Source organism: Apodemus sylvaticus, chromosome 6 (genome assembly GCF_947179515.1).
Source record: "Apodemus sylvaticus chromosome 6, mApoSyl1.1, whole genome shotgun sequence".
In the NCBI taxonomy this organism is placed as follows: domain Eukaryota; kingdom Metazoa; phylum Chordata; class Mammalia; order Rodentia; family Muridae; genus Apodemus; species Apodemus sylvaticus.
Genome location: NC_067477.1, coordinates 56558061 through 56578914, shown reverse-complemented (window position 1 = coordinate 56578914; position 20854 = coordinate 56558061).

The following is a 20854-nucleotide window of genomic DNA, read 5'->3' as shown; positions in this document are numbered from 1 at the left end:
ATCCATCCTTGTCCTATGGGTCGTAACTAATATATCAGTGCAGATGAAAAATTTTATTTGCTGACCGCAGTGATAAATCTTCCACTGGCTATCACCATGTTATGTAACCCTGATTTGTAAGTATCTGCTTACTTAACATATCCCCCATTCAGATCAAGTTTCTGAGCCTAGAAATCATGTGACTTGCTCACCGCCATATTCCTTCAGTTACTGAGAGCTTTACCCCTGATGAATTCAATGAATGTGGAATAATGATATGGACTGACTCTTAACTGATTAAAACTGGGATTGAGTAATGTGTGTGGAACTTAGGTTATTGCTAAGACAAAATAGGTAGAAAAAGTGCTAGCGCTATTTGGGCTCTTGAAGAATCTGCACAATTTAATTGATTGACTCTTTAAAGGATTATTTAAGTGTTGGACATATTGTAGCCCTGGAGTAGGTGGTAGAGGTAATAGGGAGAGTGGGTCAATGGACATAATATAGTTTCTCAAAAAAGAGCAAATTTTGTATTTTAAACATACTAGGAAGACTGGATTAATAGCAACAGGATGCATACTTTAAAACATCAAGAGATGGTTTTAAATTTTCCTATCACAAAGAAATGGAAAACATTGTTAGTTTCAGATTGGTAATTGCTCTGATTTTCACTTAATGCATTTATGTATCAAAGCATCACATGAATGTCAACCCCTGTACAGTAATCATTTAATGCATAAACTATGCATCATAAACATAGTTAATTATTGTGTACAACATTGCATGTGCAGTTTTTCTGTTATTTAGCAATAAATAAAAAAATAAGTACATTATGTTGGTGACTTTTGTAATAGCATCTTACTGTCAAGTTCTGGAGGGTAACAAGGAGCACTGGCAAGTCCAGCAATTCCAAACAAGATTGATATTTAAGATTTTGTATTAGTTTTCTCATTTTCTCATTTTTGAATTAGTTTTCCCATTTTCTCAGGTGAGGTTCCTTCTAAAAATGACTCTAGCCTGTGGCAAGTTGATGAAAACTAGCCAGTACAGTTCTCAAAGAGAGAAATATAAATGGCTAAGAAGCATTTTTAAGTGTCAGATATCTTAGCAATCAGACATTCAAATGAAAACTGTTTGAAACTTTATCTTATTTCAAACAGAATGACTTAGATCAAGAAAACAAATGACAATACATATTGTGAGGATGCAAAAGAGGATCCCTTAGTACTATTAGAATGTGAACTAGTAATTGGTTTAGCCACTATGGAAATCAGTGTGGAAATTCCTCAAAGGGCTATAAATGGATCTATCCTATGATCCAGCGATTCCACCCCTTGGCATTTATCCAAAAGGATCTATACTGTACTGGAGAGATTCTTGCTTTTCTGTTTCATTGCTGCTCTATTCACAATAGCTAGGAAATGGAAACAACCTAGATGCCCATAATGAAATGTGGTATGTTTGCACAATGCAGTACTTTTCAGCTTAGGAAAATGAAGTCAATGGATGAAAGACCAAAAAAAGGAGTACGTGATTTGACATGTTTTTCATCCATTAATGTGAACAATCATGGGCCAAAAATACTAATCTTATTGGTTAGTTCCAATATATATAGACATTTTCCCATCTTCATTTCCATCCCTAAACAATATATTAAGCTATTTATATATCACTTTATTATTTGTTGACTTACTTATTTATTTTTTAGCTTGAACAGAAGAAAGTAGAAAATCAATAAATAATTTTGAAGGAATTAATAGATACATTAATTATAAATGAATTTATTTTACAAATGAATGAAAAGGCTTTACTAAATACTTTTATCAATGTGAAATGACTTGTTCCAGTTTGTAAATGTAAACTTTAAACATATTTTCTAATTTAAGAAACTTGCAGTTTGCTTTTATGAAAAGCAAAGGGATGGTGATTGAAAGTATAAATAACAACTTTCCAATATGCAGTTAGCTGAAGAGAGCCTACAAACAGGTATCACAGGCCTATGGTATAAGTGGGAGTGGGGAAATCATATTTAAGAAAGGCTATGTTATAGTATCTGTCCAAGTGCAAGCTTCAATCTTTCTTCTCTAGAAACTCTAAAATCTTCTTTAATGGGTGAAATGCGCTGATGAGCATGATCCTTTCTTGATTCTGTACTCTGCTTGACAGTAGAGAAGCCACTTCTATAGGCAAAGACAAATTTTTAAGAGAACACTTTGACCCATTTCCAATGTTCCGTTCACTCAGAAGAAACACATTCAAAGATGGCTGAAATGATAGAACCCCCTTCTTATTTTACTTCATTGGTTTTCTTTTTTGCTTATGTATGACAACAAATGTTTGTTTGTTTTTCTTCAGTTCATCCCCTCAGCCTTTTTTTAAAAATAAGCCTGGCTTCAAACATAGCTTTATTTTTATGAATTTATACATAATACAAATAAAAAATAGAAATAGAAATCCAAATAGTTATCAATGTACAGAGGTTGGAAGATTCACTGTGAAAAATGTGTTTTGAGTGTCTAGGCAGCTGATGCAGTTGTTCTCCAAGGCAAGAAAAAAATCTTTTCTCACATGATGAGGCTATTCTGGAAGGAGCAAAGCAGAGTACAGAATCAGAAAAATTAATATGTCTTTGAAACAGAGGTAAAGGATAAGTGCTTGGAATTTTACTGTAGGCTGGAGAGTATGGGCAGGGCAAGTATACACTCAGAGGTGTTGTCTTAAATGTGTGTGTGTGTGTGTGTGTGTGTGTGTGTGCATGTTTGCATATATATGTATGCCTACATACATAAGTATTATATGTATGTACACACACAAACATGTATACATGTGTGTGTATACTTGAGCTTCCTGATATGTTAAGGAAAGGAGCTCACAGTCCATTATTAGCTTATTTAGCTACAGGCCAAGGATGATTAAAAGAAAAAAATATTTAGTTAGAAGTCATAATAGGGTATCGCTGCATTGGAGTCCCTCCACACAAATACCAAGCAACGACACGGGTGTGGAAGACCTTTATGATATTTCTGAGAATCCAATTAAGAAGCTGTAGAGCTGCAAGTGACGACCAAGATGCAAGCACCTTGGGGCGGAGAGAAGAGGATGCTTTCCTTCAGACGCATTAGTGTTTCTTTCAATGCTGCATAGTTTGGTCCAAAAAAAGAGCCATCAAAATCAGTAGTCTCTCACACATAAAGAGAAAGATGACAGAGCACACAATTAAGGCTCTGTATCTTTAGAGGTCTGTTCAAAAGACTGACTTCATTTCACATCATTTATAGCATAGCTCAGTGACCAAAAAAATCACATTTAAACAAACAAAACAAACAACAAGAGCAAACGGAGTGAAAGTGGCAGCCTTTGGTAAGGCTACCTGAAGGACCAGCAACTGTTTGAATTTATTTGTCTCATCTGACTGACAGTATTAATAAAGAACCGGCACAGGTTCGTTCTCTAGTGGAAGCCACTGAGAATAATGGAGGGGAGAGAGAAAGGGTGAGAGACACCATGAATAAAATCTTAGCTAACAGTTAACAGATATTTCAACAGAAATCAAATGACTCACAATGATGAAAGGGAATTATTCAAAATATATGGTGCTTGTAAGATGAATGCTCACCTGGAAAGTAGGAAATAATCTTTAATTCCCTTCATACATGCTGACCAAATGAAAATGTATTGAGGAATGACTCTGAACTCTAAATTACTGGAAAACAAAAGGAGGTAATTTTAATGTCATTTGTCTTAGCAATGATTCTTAATTATAACAACAAAAATAGGAACAGACAGAAAACTAGATAAGTATTTATGTCAAAACTAGATAAGTATTATGTCAAATAACGAAAACTATAAACAAAAAAGAGAGCATAAAGGTTTTTATAGACAATACATTTGATTAAGAGTTCAGCTCTGGGGGCTGGAGAGATGGCTCAGAAGTTAAGAGCACTGATTGCTCTTCCAGACATCCTGAGTTCAATTCCCAGCAATCACATGGTGGCCCACAACCATCAATAATGGGATCTGATGCCCTCTTCTGGTGTGTCCAAAGACACCAACAGGGTACTTACATACATTAAATAAATAAATAAATAAATAAATAAATAAATAAATAAATCATAACAACAACAACAACAAAAGTTCAGCTCTAATAATGTAAAATAGCCAGACCACCCAGAGTTCCTGGAAACTGGACCACCAACCATAGAGTACATATGGAGGGACCATGGCTCCGGCCACATAAGTGACAGAGGATGGTCTTGTTGGACATCAGTGGGAGGAGTGGCCCTTGGCTCTGAGGGGGTCTGATGTCCCAGTGTAGGAACGCCAGGGAGGGAAGACAGGCATAGGTGGGTGGGGTAGCACCCTCATAGAGGCAGGAGGAGGGGGGATAGGATAGGGGATTTCTGAAGGGGAGACCTAGAAAGGGGAAAACATTTGAAATGTAAATAAAGGAAATATTCAATGAAAAGAAGAAAATGGAAAAAAAGAGTTTAGCTCTAAACCATATTTATAACTCCTATACTAAAAAGGCAAATAAACTTTCAACAATCATTAAAATAATCATTGGCATTTATCCAAGGTAGATATAGAATAGCCAGTTGGTATGTGAAAAAGTATTCCTTATGATTAGTCACAAGAAAAATGCATTTTAAAGTGACAACATAGCAACTACTTCCTGCCTGATAAAATGCTTATGGACAGCAAAACAACAACAACACCAAAAACAACAACAAAAACAGCAACAAAAACATGGAGGAATTTGTACTCGCTACTGTCTAAAGATGCTGTGACCCACCAAGTTCTTGGTTGCTATCTTAGACTATTTGATCATGGGCTTTTACCTAATGAATGACCTAATTATTTCATACCTCAGTGTTTTGGTAGTTTTGGACAGTAGTAGAAACTTCCAGAAACAGTGCATAGTTAGAGCCAACAGTTTTCAGGGGACATATCTTTGGGGAATGTAATATATTCATGACTCCACTCACTTTTCAGCCTCATTGTCATCTTTGTCACTGTCCTTGTCCTCTTCCGTCTTGTCCTGGCTCCTGCTCCTCTCCTGGGAATGAAGTTGAGTTTCTCTAACCACATCTTTCATGATATTCAGCCCAGATAACTGAAACTCCTGTGACCATGAACCCAAAGAACCCTTTTCTCCTTAAATTAGTTCTGAGGTGGTTAAGTTTCTTTATAAAACATGAAGCATGCATAAAGCCATGTATTACTTAAGGTAACGGGAATGTCCTGAGAAATGTGCCATTAGGTGATTTTATTTTTGGCAAATAACAAACAATACATTTGTATAGACCTGTCAATCATGTCATTAGGCAACAGACTATATATTATTGTATATGTTGTTCATATTAGCTCAGGTATTGTCAGGCAGCACGTGGCTTTTTGAAAAAATCATTTTCAAACTTCTGTTGGAATTTTAAATCAAAGAATTTAAAAGATTTTTTAAAGGGTGAATGAAATAAATGATGGGCCTTGAATTCTATCCTCATTCAAACATCAAATACTGACTGGCTTTTGATTACTTGCTTTGCTTAAGTTTCAGGAATTATAACACTTATGTCTCAAACATGTGGCTATAGGATTTCTCAGCATGGCATTTCTTTTACTACCATAAAAACCCATAACAGCATCTCAAGTCATTTTCTGACCAATATGAGATTCTTCCTAGCTTCCCAAAGAAAACATTATTACATGAATAATAAATCTTTTGATCTATTCTCAGGTGTGTGTTATATCATCAATTTATGCATTAAAGCCAGAAATTTCAGTGGAATGAAACACTTTTGACCAGGTGCTTTTATTTTTTTTTTCCCATAAAACATGATTTTATTGTATGTTTTGCAGGTTAATAGTAATCTCACACTAAAAGTCTCTGTAACCCATGACGGGCCTCTTTCATCTCTGTCTTGCTTCCTTTAAGGAATGCTACAGTTTTACTGAACTAAGAGGTAGTCTTTCAACCTATTTGCCAGACTTGGAATATTATTATTAACATAGCAAATGCCATCAAGTCTGTCTGACATCTCAGGTTTAACCTGCTTATGAATGGACCCATGTTTTCACTCTATCTCATTGCTCCTTGAAACCCATATTTTCTTTTTTTTTATTAGATATTTGCTTTATTTACATTTCAAATGGTATCCTCTTTCCTCATTACCCCTCCAAAAACTCCCATCCCAACCCCCTCCCTCCCACACACACTTCACTGTCCTGACATTCCCTTACACTGGGGTGTTGAGCCTTCATAGGACCAAGGATTTATGTTTGAAATGGCCATCCTCTGCTACATATGTAGCTGGAGCCATGGGTCCAACCAGGTGCTTTTACTATTTGTCTTTTCACTGATCATTTCAAACTCTTTTAAATCTTGAAGCTGTTATATAAACTACTGTCCTGCGATCAGTTCTTTTCTCCCAGCAAAGGTGGGAAGCTTGGAGTTAAGATCTGTGTGTTTCTGTGATCTTTAATTGTTTTGCTTGTGTGTCAATTTTAATTTGAAGAGGTTAAAGATTCATGTAAGTAACAAAGGTCTAGACTTGTCACAATTACTTAACTATCAGATTTACAGGCAAATTATCACAGCCAACAAATTCTATTAACAAACTCATGTTACTTTGCTCAAACATGTCCTAAGAAATTACTTTTTGAATACTTATGTTAAAGATCTGGCATTTATATTCAGTGTCAATACATACTAGGTCCCCACCACTCCACGTTCTAAGTCATAATTTCCGTAAAATACACTTCTCATTAATGAATCACATATGTGGCAAATAAATTGTTGTCAGCAACCACTGTAAGTGTAATCTAATTTATGCTGATTGCTATGATATGATTTGAATCTTCAAGTCACTTTCATATTGAAAATCTAGCCCATACTTTAAAATGTACAGTCTCTCAATTTTTCATACCCATTAAATACCATAAAAATATATTAGTTTTTTATGGATATATACCAAATAATTTATTCTAGTATTACTTTATACATAATTATGTCTAATAATCCCTCACTTCCTAGTTTTAAATGTCTGTTGCTGACTTTTTATGGAAACAATCAGAATATGAAATTAAATGGTATATATTTCTCATAACAATTTAAATAATTTGGGTAGAGAAATAAAGTAGGAATTTCTCAGGGGCATAGAAACCCTTATGTAATTTTATATTTCACACAAGTTCAAGTTTATAAATTCTTACAATTTCATGAATAAGGGTAAGTACTTAACAGGAATTCGTATACACATAATAAAAACTTTTTTTCTACTAAAGTAGCACCATGACATATGCTTCTCAGTTTTACTGTCAGTGATTTCTTTGGTTCATAAAGTTGGAGGTAGTACTTTGTTCCTTCCTTCTATACCCTGACTTGGGTGAATCTTTGTCCTACTATTTCACCATCAGTATCCAACCTCACTGAACTGTAGTTTTCTTAGATTGCTGTCTAGTGATATAGTGCCCATAATTTACAATACTCAACAATGCTTTTCAATATCAATAGAGAAGATAGTTTCCTAGAGTTTCTGAAATTTCCTATTTTATAAGACATGAAAAAACAAAGCTTAAAATAGTACTGAAAAGCCAACCTTTAAATGGTAATAAATTAGCCACATAGCTTGGTAGAACACTGACATCTCTGGAAGGAAATAGACATTTGTAGTAGTTTTTTTACAGTGCTTAAAATTTTGGAAAGTTAATTTTAAAAGTTCAGGCTTATATAGAAAACAGTGTATACAATAAATCCAAACATTTTTCAATTATTTGTCCACTATTGACCAATATTGTCTAATATTGACCACTATTAATTGTAAAAATCAAAACTAAAATTTCTATTTTTTGTTTAAGCTAAATTATAGTTGAAACATTTTTCTTCTTTGCATATTCCATATTTTCTAAGTAAAATTAATTCAAATAGTTAGGGTAATATAATAGCTATAGTATTAATAAAATAATTTTATCACAACAGCAATGTATATTTAATTTTACTATTGTTTGTTCTAAATTCTCATTACTTAGATGACAAAAAAAGAAGCAAGTATTCAAACTACAGACATAATAAATTTTCATGGTAAGAATAACATTCAATGATAATAATAACTTATTATTGAGTTTTGGAAAAATATCTATAGAAACAAAATTAATGCTAGAAGAAGAAACCACTAGATTAAGTAGTTGTAATTAGCAAGTATATATTTAAAATATATTTTTAAATGTATTTAGAACTGAGTTCAGTTTCACTGAAATTTATTATTTTAAAAAGATATTTTCAAAAATGTTTCAAAAGTGTTAGATTTTAATATATATCTCACAGATTGCAAAATTGTACATATTGACTATTAAAAGTAAGAAACTCCTTAAGTCCCAACAGGATAGCTAACATTTGTCCCTAGGACATAAGTATAGCAAAGAAGCTATGTCTATGGCTGGAGATGTTATAGACCTTAGAGGCAAACCTACACCTGGCAGATTTCTAAGCCTATATAACCTCTAACTATATTCTAAATACATCATAAAAGTAGGTCTTACCAGCCCTTAAAGAATGTTATTTAAACAACAGAAATGCTATTACAGAGATCCACAACTCATCAAAATATAGAGAATAAATTGCCATGGCATTCCCAGACCCAATTGGAGCATCTTACCACATTTAACACCTAAGGACCAGGGAGAATCATGGAAAGAGAGCAAAAAGATTGCAAGAGCCAGAAGACAAGGATATCATCTGTGAAAGAATGTCTTCTAGACAAAATAAGGAAGTTGTATCCATGAACTCTCAACAATATGGTTGCATGCACAAGACCTAATCAGTTGACTAGCCAACACGGATGAGGGGCAGTAGATACTTTAATTTTCTATTGCTGTGACAAAACACAATGGGTAAGGTAAGTTATAAAAGAAACTCTTTAAGACTGCTTAAAGCTGTTCCTACAGCTGAGACCTCACATTCAGACCCCAAGCAGGTGGCAGAGAAATGTCACAATGAGAATGACTAGAGAGATCTTAAGCCTCAAAGATGGCCACTGGTGGCAAACTGCCTCCAACAAGGCAACACTTCCTAATCCTTCTCAAATGGTTCTACCAACCAGGGACCAACTATTCAAAGGTATGAGCTTGTGGGGGCCATTCTCACTCACACCACTACAGGAGATAATTCACAATACCTTTTCCCTAGTTAAAGAGCTACAGGCAGTCAATGGCTGCTGAGGGAAGAAAATCAGTTTCCTCCAGGAATGATAATGACATTTTATCCATTTTTTGTAGTCAGCCCTAAACACATGTACATATGGACAATATTAATTAGACTCAGATGGACTCAGTAGGCTGTGTCTGATCAGTGGAGTTATTGGCAGTTTTTGGCAGCTGGAAGAGAGAATGACAGATTAAACCAAGCTGAAGTGTAAGGTCACACATTCAAGAATTCTTATGCAATGAGATAGGTTTTATGGGTTTACTGTTAGTTCATTTGTTTGTTTGCTTTGGGCACAAAGTTGGGAAGGGTGTGAATTTTGAAAGATCTGAAGATTGAAAAATAATGTTCAAAATACCCTGTACAAAATTCTCATAGAAATAATTTTTAAATGTTTTACAATGAACAAAAATGGCATTTTAACTTATTTTGTATACCAATGAAAAAAGATCATTTCTTCTTGGTCTCTTGATAAGCTCAGTGCCATTCATCGGTATTTTACACTATTAAGATACCTCTTCCATGACAATATCCTCATGAAACTAATAAGAAAAGTATCTCTACTTGCAAGACAATGAGCTCATGACTTGTCTTCAGCTAGTATGTGTTTTCAAATTAAATAACAGAGGATCTTAAGAGAGTAGAGTCTCCAGATTTTAGTGAATTACAGGAACACCTAGTTTCCCCTATCAAATACACTGTCAATTCTAATATTAACTGAAATTTAGAACACATCATTACTTTCTAAGTAGGTGTTTCAGAAAACATCACTTTTTATAAGGTTAAAGTTATGGATATTTAAGCATAATACCAATATTCCTAAATGAAGCTAAGTTTGCTGATAGTTGCTTTTAAAGTGAAGTCCAGAGAATAGCAATAACAGCATACCTTGAAGTGTGCAAACATGAAAATCTCCAACTTCTATCTCAAATATATAAAAATAGCTCATTAGAATAAAGAAATCTATGTACTTTGCAGCTCTCAATTTATTCTGATGTACCTTAAAAATAATGAATAATGGCTTTATTTGTTTTATATATCTTGGATATGAAAAGCCAGCAAATAGGGACCAAAAATTAATGCAGAATTCTTGAGGAAATAGTTAATGTTTAATAAAGCACTGGTATCCCACACTCTTTACTATAGGACAGGAATCTACGGACTTACTGAAAGAAGTAGAGGAAAGTAAAGGAAGAAAAAATTCAAGGATTTGGATTCTCTAATTTAACACATTTAAGGAAGCCAATCCAGTTATTTAATTTAAAATAAATAAGAAAGATACATCCTGTAGAGGTGAGTTTGTGCTGATAAACACCTTCAGCAAAGTGTCTGGATGCAAAGTTAACTCAAAGAAATCAGTAGCCCTCTACTATACAAGCAATAAATGGGCTGAAAAGGAAGTTAGGGAAAAAATATCCTTCACACTAAAACACAAATAATATAAAATATCTTGGCATAACTCTAACCAAGGAAGTGAAACATCTATATGACAAAAATTGAGAAAGGTATCAGAAGACAGAAAGATTTTCCATGCTCATGGATCTGTAACAATAACATAATGAAAATGGCCATTTCACCAAAAACAATAAAGACTCAATGCAATCCCCAACAAAATTCTTCACAGATATTATAAGAGTAATTCTCAGCTTCATATAGAAAAACAAAACAACAAGAATAGCTAAACAACCCTGAACAATAAAAGAACTTCTGGAGGTATTACTATGCCTGACTCCAAGCTGTACTACATAGAAATAATAATAAAAACTACATGGTATTGGTTTAGAAACAAAAAAGGGTTATCCATGGAATTGAATAGAAGACACAGAAATAAACCCACACATCTATGTATACTTGATTTTTGACAATGAAGGCAAAACCATACAATTGGAAAGGGAGAGAATCTGCAAAAATGGTGCTTGGCTGACTGTATGTCTGCATATGGAGAATGCAAGTCAACCCATATTTATGACCCTACACAAAACACAAATCCTAATGAATCAAAGACTTCAATGTAAAACCAGATTCACTAAACCTAATAGAACAGAAATTATGGAGTAGCTTTGAACTCATTGGTATAGAAGACAACTTCCTGAACAGAACACCAATGGTTCAGGCATTATGGTCAACAATAAATAAATGGGACCTCAGGAATTCTTCCTGCCTCCATTTGCACCAGGGAGCCAGGAGACTCCACAGCCTTAAGTGCACAGTCCACCAGGAGAGAGTGATCTCCCAGCATCACTTTCACTTCTGAGCACAGAGGTGAGATCTCCACCTTCTCTCTGGAGAAGAATAGCTAGGAGCACACAGGGCATTAGACCAGTGGAGCAGCTGGGACTGAAGTCTTCCCACTGCTATTTGCACCAGGGATCAAGGAAACTCCACAGCCTTCTGTGCATAGCCTGCCAGGAGAGAGTGATCTCTCTGCAGTGCTTGCAATTCTGAGGTCAGAGGAGTAAGGACACAGGCTTACAGCCCACAGGAGGAACAAACGCCAGCCAGAGTCAGCAATACCAACTAGCACCAGAGATAACCAGATGGCGAAAGGCAAGCCCAAGAACCCTACCAACAGAAACCAAGGCCACATAGCAACATCAGAACCCAGTTCTCTCAACACAGCAAGTCCCGGATACCCCAACACACTGGAAAACAACAGTTGGATTTTAAAATCACATTTCATGATGCTGATAGAGGGCATCAAGCAAGACTTAACTAACTCCCTTTAAGAAATACAGGGGAACATCAGTCAACAGTCCTTAAAGAGGAAACAAAAAAAATCCCTTAAAGAAATACAGGAGCTCATGGGTCAATAGGCAGAAGCCCTTAAAGAAGAAACACAGAAATCCCTTAAAGAATTACAGGAAAACACAAACAGTAAAGTGAAGGAACTGAATAAAACCATCCAGTATCTGAAAGTGGAAGTAGAAACAATAAAGAAATCACAAAGTGAGACATCTCTGGAGATAGAAAACCTTGGAAAGAATTCAGGAGTCATAGATGCAAGCATCAACAACAAAATACAAGAGATAGAAGAAAGAACCTCAGGTGCTGAAGATACTATAGAAAACATTGACTCAACAGTCAAAGAAAATGCAAACTGCATAAAGCTGGTAACCCAAAGCATCCAGGAAATCCAGGACACAATGAGAAGACCAAACCTAAGGATTATAGGTACAGACTAAGGATTTACATCTTAAAGGCACAGTAAATACCTTCAACAAAATTATAGAAGAAAATTCCCTAACCTAGAGAAAGAGATGCCCATGAACATACAAGAAGCCTTTAGAACTCCAAAGAGAACAGAAACTCCTCCCGGCACATAATAATCAAAACACCAAATTCACTAAACAAAGAAAGAATATTAAAAGTCATAAGGGGAAAAGGGCAAGTAACTTACGAAGGCAGACCTATCAGAATCACACCAGACTTCTCACCAGAGAAGATGAAAGCTAGAAGATCCTGGGAAGACATCATACAGACCCTTAGAGAACACAAATGCCAACCCAGGCTACTATACCCAGCAAAACTCTCAATCATCATAGATGGAGAAACCAAGATATTTCATGATAAAACCAAATTTACACAATGTGTCCACAAATCCAGCCCTACAAACGATAATAGATAGAAAATGCCAACACAAGGAGGCAAACTATACCCTAGAAAAAACCAAGAAAGTAATCTTCTTCCAAAAAACCCACAAGAAGATACCCACACAAACATAAAAATAACATCAAAAATAACAGGAAGCAATAATCACTATTCTTTAATATCTCTTAACAAGAATGGACTCAGCTCCCCAATAAAAAAGACAGAGATTAACAGAAATAGTTTTCATGTTAATCTTCAATTTTATCAGAAAATTTTTGATTTTGTAATTCCCCCTTTAATTAATTTAGTAATGTTTTCTTATATTTACCATTTTATCTGCATAATTTTTCATGATAATCTTCAATTTTAATGTCTTTCTATATATTTCCTCTATTTTATCAAAAATGTATTCAATGTAAATCTTTGATTTTATCACAAATGTTTTTAATTCCACCTTCAATTAATTTAGAAAGAGTTTTTATATCTACCATTTTACATGTAAAATTTTCCATGAAATAGTCAATTTTAACATGGTTTGTCTATGTATTTCCTGAATTTTACCAGAAATATTTTCCATGTAAATTTTCGATGTTATCTGAAAATGTTTATAATTCCACCTTCTATCAACTTAGAATTATCTTTATGCCTATCATTCTAATTGTATAATTTCCATGAAAATCTTTAATTTTAGAATGTTTTGTATATATTTCTTCAATTTTATCAGCAATATTCTCCATTTAAATCTTCCAGTTTATCAGAAAATATTTATAATTCCACTTTCAATCAACTTAGGAATACTTTTATGCCTATCATTATAGCTACATAAAATTTTCCATAATAATCTTCACTTCTAACATGTTTTTCTACATTTCTCTACAATTTTATCAGAAATGTTTTCCATGTAAATCTTCAATTATATCATAAAATGTTTCTATTTTATATTTCAATTAATTTAGCTATGTTTTACATGTCTACCACTTTGGCCTTTAATTTTCCATGAAAATTGTCAATTTTAGCATGTTTTTCTATGTATATCTCCTATTTTATCTGAAATATTTTTCATTTCAATCTCTAATTTTATCATAAAGTGTTTTTACTTCCCTTTTAAATAAAAATATAAATAAAAATAAATAAATAAATGGGACCTCATAAAACTGAAAACCTACTGTAAGACAATTGACACCATTAATAGGACAAACGACATTCTACAGACTGGGAAAAGATCTTCACCAACTCTATATCTGACAGAGAGCTAATATACAAAAGTATATGAAGAACTCAAGATTTTAGAAGCCAACAAGCCAAATAACCCAATTAAAAATGGGGTATGGAGCTAAACAGAGAATTCTCATTAGAGGAATCGGTGATGACTGGGAAGCACTTAAAGAAATGTTGAATAGCATCAGTTGACAGGGAAATGCAAGCCAAAACAACTTTGAGATTTCACCTTACACACATCAGAATGTCTAAAACTCAAACAGCACATGCTGGCGAGGTGGTGGAGCAAAGAGTACACCCCTCCACTGTTAGTGGGAGTGCAAATTTGTAGAACCATTTTACAGATTTATTTGGCAATTTCTCAGAAAATTGGGAATAGTTCTACCTCAAGATCCAGCAATACCACTCCTAGGCATATACCCAAAAGATGGTCCACCATCTCACAAGGACACTCACTTAAGCGTGAACATAGCAGCCTTAATTGTAATAACCTGAAACTGGAAATAAGCCAGATGATATTATCATATAAGTGGTATGTAGAAATAGAGAAATTACTGAGAGAAGAGATGGAGAGGGGAATAAGGGGGTTATTAAGATGTAGGGAGAGCAGGAGAGAGAAGGAAAATCAGTAAGGGATAACAAAGTGTCATTAATAGTATAAGAAATCAGTTCTTGCTCATGGGATGGGTCTCAATTTGTGGCAGTCATTGTTTGGCCATTCTTCAGTCTTTTTTTCATTCCTTGCAGACAGGAACCTAGCATAACTGTCCTCCGAAAGGCTCCACCCAGCAGCCAATGGAAAAAATGTAGAGACCTTCAGCCAAACTTTATATAAAGCTCAGGGAGTATTCTGGAACAGATGCAAGAAGGACTGAGAGATCTGAAGAGGACCGAGACACCATAGGAAGACCAACAGAGTCATCTAACCTGGATACTTGAAGGTCCCCAGAGCCTTAATCACCAGCCAAAGACTGAGTATAGGCTGAACCTAGACCCCTGCACATACATAGCGTATGATCAGCTTGGTTATCATGCAGGTCCCCTAACAAATAGAGCAGGGGCTGTCCCTGAGTCTGTTGCCTGCAAGACTGTGGATCCCATTCCCCTAAATGGTCCCTTGTCCAGCCTCAGTCAGGGGCTAACAGCAAGAGGAAGCCTCCCCCTCTGCAAAGGGGAAGGGGAGTGTAGAATTGGGAGGGACTATGTATGAGGGGGTGCTGGGAGGAGAGGGGATTTGATATTGAGATGTAAAGTGAAGGAATACAAGAAATAAATAGAAAAAAATAAATACGACTATTTTTGAAGTTGGAAAAGGAGAAATAGCTCAGCTGTTATTACAATTAGTAGTGAAAAAAGTGAGACTGGATACATTTTTTTAAGTCTTTGGTGTTTTATCTGATTTATTTTAGTTTCTTAATATTGGAAACCAGGATTGTTTATGTCAAAGTTTTAATCAATCAGAATTACAATTATATATCCAAGAACCATGAGCTTGGAAGGAGATTTTACTGTGTAGCAGAGATAGTCACTGTAATAAATTGTAGCTCACATGATTTCTAAACAGCGTAACATATATTTTCCTAAATGACAGTTATATTTTTATCATTTGCATGTAAGATACAATAAAATGGTACCTTAGGTAAGTTTGCAAATACTGCAGACAGATTACTTTGTGTCAGTTGACAATATCTGTGAATATGTGTGTGCCCTTCCATGTATACTGGGAGAAAAGCAGGAGAAAGGAATTTTGCTAGGTGTATTTTAGTCCAGTAGTGAGGGGCTCTAAGCATGATAACACATTGCATGATTTGGATTTTGATATTTCATAGCTATGGAACTTGGGATACTTTATCGTGTTTCTCTGTGTTTTAGTGTCAACAATGAATTTGATGGTAATAACAACAGTGTAAGGTTCTCAGTATTCCATTTGCATTGCATTATCTGAGAGTTTCTTGTGCTATTATGACACGCCATATCCAAAAGCATCTTAGGGAGGAGGTAGTTTATTTCAGCTTAAAATTCCATATCACAGTTCTCCATGGAAGGAAATCAACAGCAGAAACTCAAACAGGGAAGGAACCTAGAGGCAGGAAGTGAAATAGAAGCCTTGGAAGAACTTTAGGCTCCTTTCCACGGATTTCTCAGATTATATTTTATACAACCTAAGACAAATTGTCCAGTGTTGACATTGCCCTCAATGAACTGAGCCTTCACAAACTAATCATCAATGAGGAAAAGGCATCTCGGGCTGACCCATTGGTCAAACAGGTGGGGGAATTTTCTTAATTAAGATTCCCTATTCCAAAATGACTCTAGTTTATGCCAAGCTAATATAAAACTAGTCACACATGTAGAGTAATAGGAATATAGCATAGTACGTGTTGCAAACTTAGCACATATTCAATGTTTTTAATAAATTTATTGTTCTTCCGGAAAGTTTAGATTGCACACCCCTTAGGAATGTTTACTCTGACTACTACTTTAGCTAATACAGAGAATACTCTTAAACACATCAATCCCTCTTTTATCTACCAAACTTCTCTTTTATAGGACAGGTTATACCACCAATAAAAGTAAGTATAGTTTCTTAAAGAAAATTGCAAACTCTAGTGGCCCCATACAATGCCAAAATTTGACATGATATTGGATATTCTCTAATATAAAGACTGCTGTCAGATGTAGAAGATAAAATAAATATAGCACCTTAATGCTTAGAACTCTCATTCTAGATATGAACACACACACACACACACACACACAGAGAGAGAGAGAGAGAGAGAGAGAGAGAGAGAGAGAGAGAGAGAAGAGATTCAGTGAGAGACAGACAGAAGGGGGAGGGGGAGGGCAAGAGGGAGGGGGAGAGGGAGAAGGAGAGGGAGAGGGAGAGGGAGAAGGCTTGGGAGAGAACCCATATTAAAGACCACACAGAGGTAGTATGGGCATACAGACGTTCATTAGATTTCATCAGAAGAAGATTCCTGGTACATGGAACTTCTCAGTGATGGGGAAGGTCATTTGTTGTTCAAAGTACTTCTATTCAATGTGAAGAGTGTTGCATGTGTAAGATAATATTGAGTTCTGAGTTACAAGATTCTAATGAGTACTTAGATTTGCACAAATCATTTCATAGTTGGAAAGGTCTATATTTAAGAGAAAGTGTTTTCTGTGTATTCTAGTTTTCTATCATTATTATAACAAAATATAAAACACATAATATAAAGATAATTATATTTATTAATGTCTGCTTCCTGTAAGTCAGGAGGCTGGTAAGGTTTGGAAGCATGCCCTGCTGAAGTTGGTTTCATAAGATGATATCAACAGCAGTTGGCTGAGCTCAGGGCAGCTCTAGGTGGGATATTTCCAAGCTAATCAAGTTGCTGGCAACACTTAACATCTTGTGGTTCCTGCTGTCATATCTTGAAGTGTCTTCTTTGTGCTTTTCTCTAGTATTATTAGGTTTTGGTCTTACATGAATGCTTATGTTAGCTTAAGTTGATGTCTGTACAGATTGAAATAATGGTGTAATTTCAATGTTTTATGAGATGCACAATTCTCCAGCAACATTTTTAAAAGATTTGGTCCTTTTCATAATGTATCATTTTCATACCTTTGTTTATAATAAGGTGGTTGTAGACAAAATATCTCACTCTAAAGAGAACATAAGATAATTCAATTGGATAAGATACCTAGTGAATAAAAATACAATACCAAATGAAATAATAATTTAAGAGGGAACAGATAAGAATAAGGTGGATTGTGAGTGAAATTTGTAGATATGATGTGTAATTTTAAATAAGTATCACAGTACTTACTAAAATTGGGTCACATATTTGAGTCTAAGTTTTCTGGCAATAAAGTATCTGTTCATATTTCTGTTGGTTAAGGAAAGATGAGCAGAGCCACCTGACAGTATAGAAGCTGCACTGTTGTGGCGCCTTAGTTTCCTTAAAGGAAGACAGTGGGTTACTCACATATAGGATACTCAGAATAAAAATAACGGAGTTAAAAATGGAAATTTCAAGCAAGAATGACTTTGACAGGTTTGATATTCTGCTATTGTCGTCTTTAAAATCTTAACATTTCTTTCTTTGAGCTTGGATTTGCAAACAGTGTCAAATGGGATAAGGATCATGTATGGACAAGATATATACCGTATAGTACCTGTTAATGTGTATTTTATTTATGTTTTTTTCTTTCTTTCTTTTTCTTTTTCCGTTTTTTTTTTCTTTTTGAGACAGGATTTCTCTGGTAGCCCTGGCTGTCGTGGAACTCACTCTGTAGACCAGGCTGGCCTCGAACTCAGAAATCTGCTAGCCTCAGCCTCCCAAGTGCTGGGATTAAAGGCATGCGCCACCACCGCCTGGTTATGTGTTATATTTATTATAATTTTGAAGGACTTGGTCTACAGTTGACTGAGAAGTGCCGAAAGGATATTGTAAGCAAATGCTGGCTGCTTTTCTAACACTAATGTTGAAAGTAAATCTGAGCTATTCCCAGAGAACCGAATGTAGAAAGATGTTCACCAAGGGAGAAGGTTTTTAAGAAGTTAGGAGAAGGCATTAAATAAGACTTTATGTTGGTCCTTAAATTTCCTTTGCCAAAGGGCTAACATAAAAATACATACTATAATGTTAGTCTTTGGGGCATTGTTTTTTACATCTTAATGATGCTTAAGGAATTATTTGTGCTTTCTTCAGCTGTTCAAACATGCATAGAAAAACATATCAATGATTTTGTTTCTCTATACTAGTATGTACTCTATTCTTAATTAGTTCTAGATCAAGCCACTGTCTAAAGGTTTAAAGACCCAGATCTTGAATGATCTTTGTGCTACAAATGGTGCCCATCATAAGGTAGAGAAAAAAAAGTTGAACCGTGAATTTTCCTAAACAGAACTGTGTTAATTGTATGTTTTTATATGAAGTTAGTGAATAATGATATTCACATGTTTCTCTATAGTACATTAGTCCTATTGATAATTGGGTATTTTCTATAATTTCATGGGATTAGAAAGAATAAGAGTGAGATGAAGATTAGGGAGACTAGTTCTGTCGGGCAAATTGGACAATACGTAAACTACTAAAACTTATTATGCTGCATTTTTATAAAATATTACACTAGAACTTACCATTCAAGAGCTAATGGTTACATGTCTTCATTTTTAAGAACTCTCAATGAGATTTTTCTAAAAATGATTTTATTGGAAATCATAAAGAATTTTTCTTTTTATATTTAACAACTTCTTTAAAAAATTATAATGAGAATTACATAAAAGAAATCTTAGCGCCAAATGATCTCTCCAAAGTTAATTAACTCAAGTTAGATTATTAATCATGCTTTCAGTGTTTCTTCTTTGAGAGGAAAGCAGATGGAATGAATGTACGTATATATTACATATCCTGTGGATACACCACAGGTTATTCAACTTTCATCCTCTGTAAGGATTTCTCATTCCCAAATGCTTGTCATTAGAATTAATACAACATTAATCAACTTCATGTAATTTCTTGTTTGAAATTTTATCTCAAAAGAAAATTGTCTTGTAGGATAGTAAAGAGTGTCCTTGTGTAGTTCAACACCAAATGTCCTGTGACATATTTCAATTTTACTAGAATTTCTATTAAACAACAAATATTAAATTTAATATGTACAAAGTAATATTAAATTTAAATATATACAAATTCAGATAGTGTAATTAAGTTTAAACATAGAAAACATAACAGTGTCCACATAAACTTTAAAAGATATAATAGAAAAATAAATATTCAATGAAAAATGAAACTTTTACTGATGGATTAAACTTCAGTTTTCTCAGACTTGGAAAATGTTATAAGTAAATTAACTGCCAGGCCATTTTGAAATGCTTGTAACAGTGTAAGGCAGAGCAGCAAATCTATGAGAACTCTTAAACGTAGTATACTTTGAAGTCAGTTATTTTGATTCCTCTGTCAACATCCTTTCTGTTTAGGATTCCTTTGGCTACTTCAGTAACCGTGTTAATATCTAGAATATGTAAATACTACTAAAATCAAATAGCATTTAAAAGCCTGATAATTTAAAAAAAAGAAAAATATGAAATAAAGTTAAACAGTAACTAATGTTTATGATATAACTAAATATCATATAACTTCCCTATAGTGTGCCAAGGCTGGATCTTACTAGAACAGCATCTCACTAGGATCTAAGATGGAGCTGTTAATTAAAACTGAAAATTTGGTATTTTAAACATGATGACTAATTTTTCAAAGCTAACAAATGCAATAAATTATTAGTAAAATGAACAATAAACTTATAGCTTAAGATGTTTTGATCAAGACACTAAATACTGAAAATACATTATATTCTTACAAGTTATAAGGGAAAAAAATCTACCTATAAAGGCATAAATCAGGGGGCTAGGAGCCCTTGGTCAGCCTCAGCTACAAGAATGAGAATGTAATATTACAAGTCTGCTAATATTACAGTCTCAAAAGGAAAGTAACTAACTTTTGACATTTGAAAATAACTTAACAATATATTATGAAATCACTAAAATTAGATTGTTTAATTAAAAGCTAAAATTAATTAATGGTACTCAAAATCTGTTTCATGACTGTAAATGGTGATTTTGTATCCTTTAAGATTCTCTCTATCAGAAAATATGAGATACATCAGGATATAAAATCTTTGTGTACATTTTTTCCTGTTTTAAATCTTTTTTATTGGATATTTTCTTTATTTACATTTCAGATGTTATCCCTTCCCTCCCCTGAATCCCCCTATCCCATTCCCCTTCTCCTGCTTCTGTGGGGTTGTCACCTCACCCACCCACTCACTCCTGTCTCCCTACTCGGGCATTCCCTTACACTGGGATATCAAGCCTTCACAGCACCA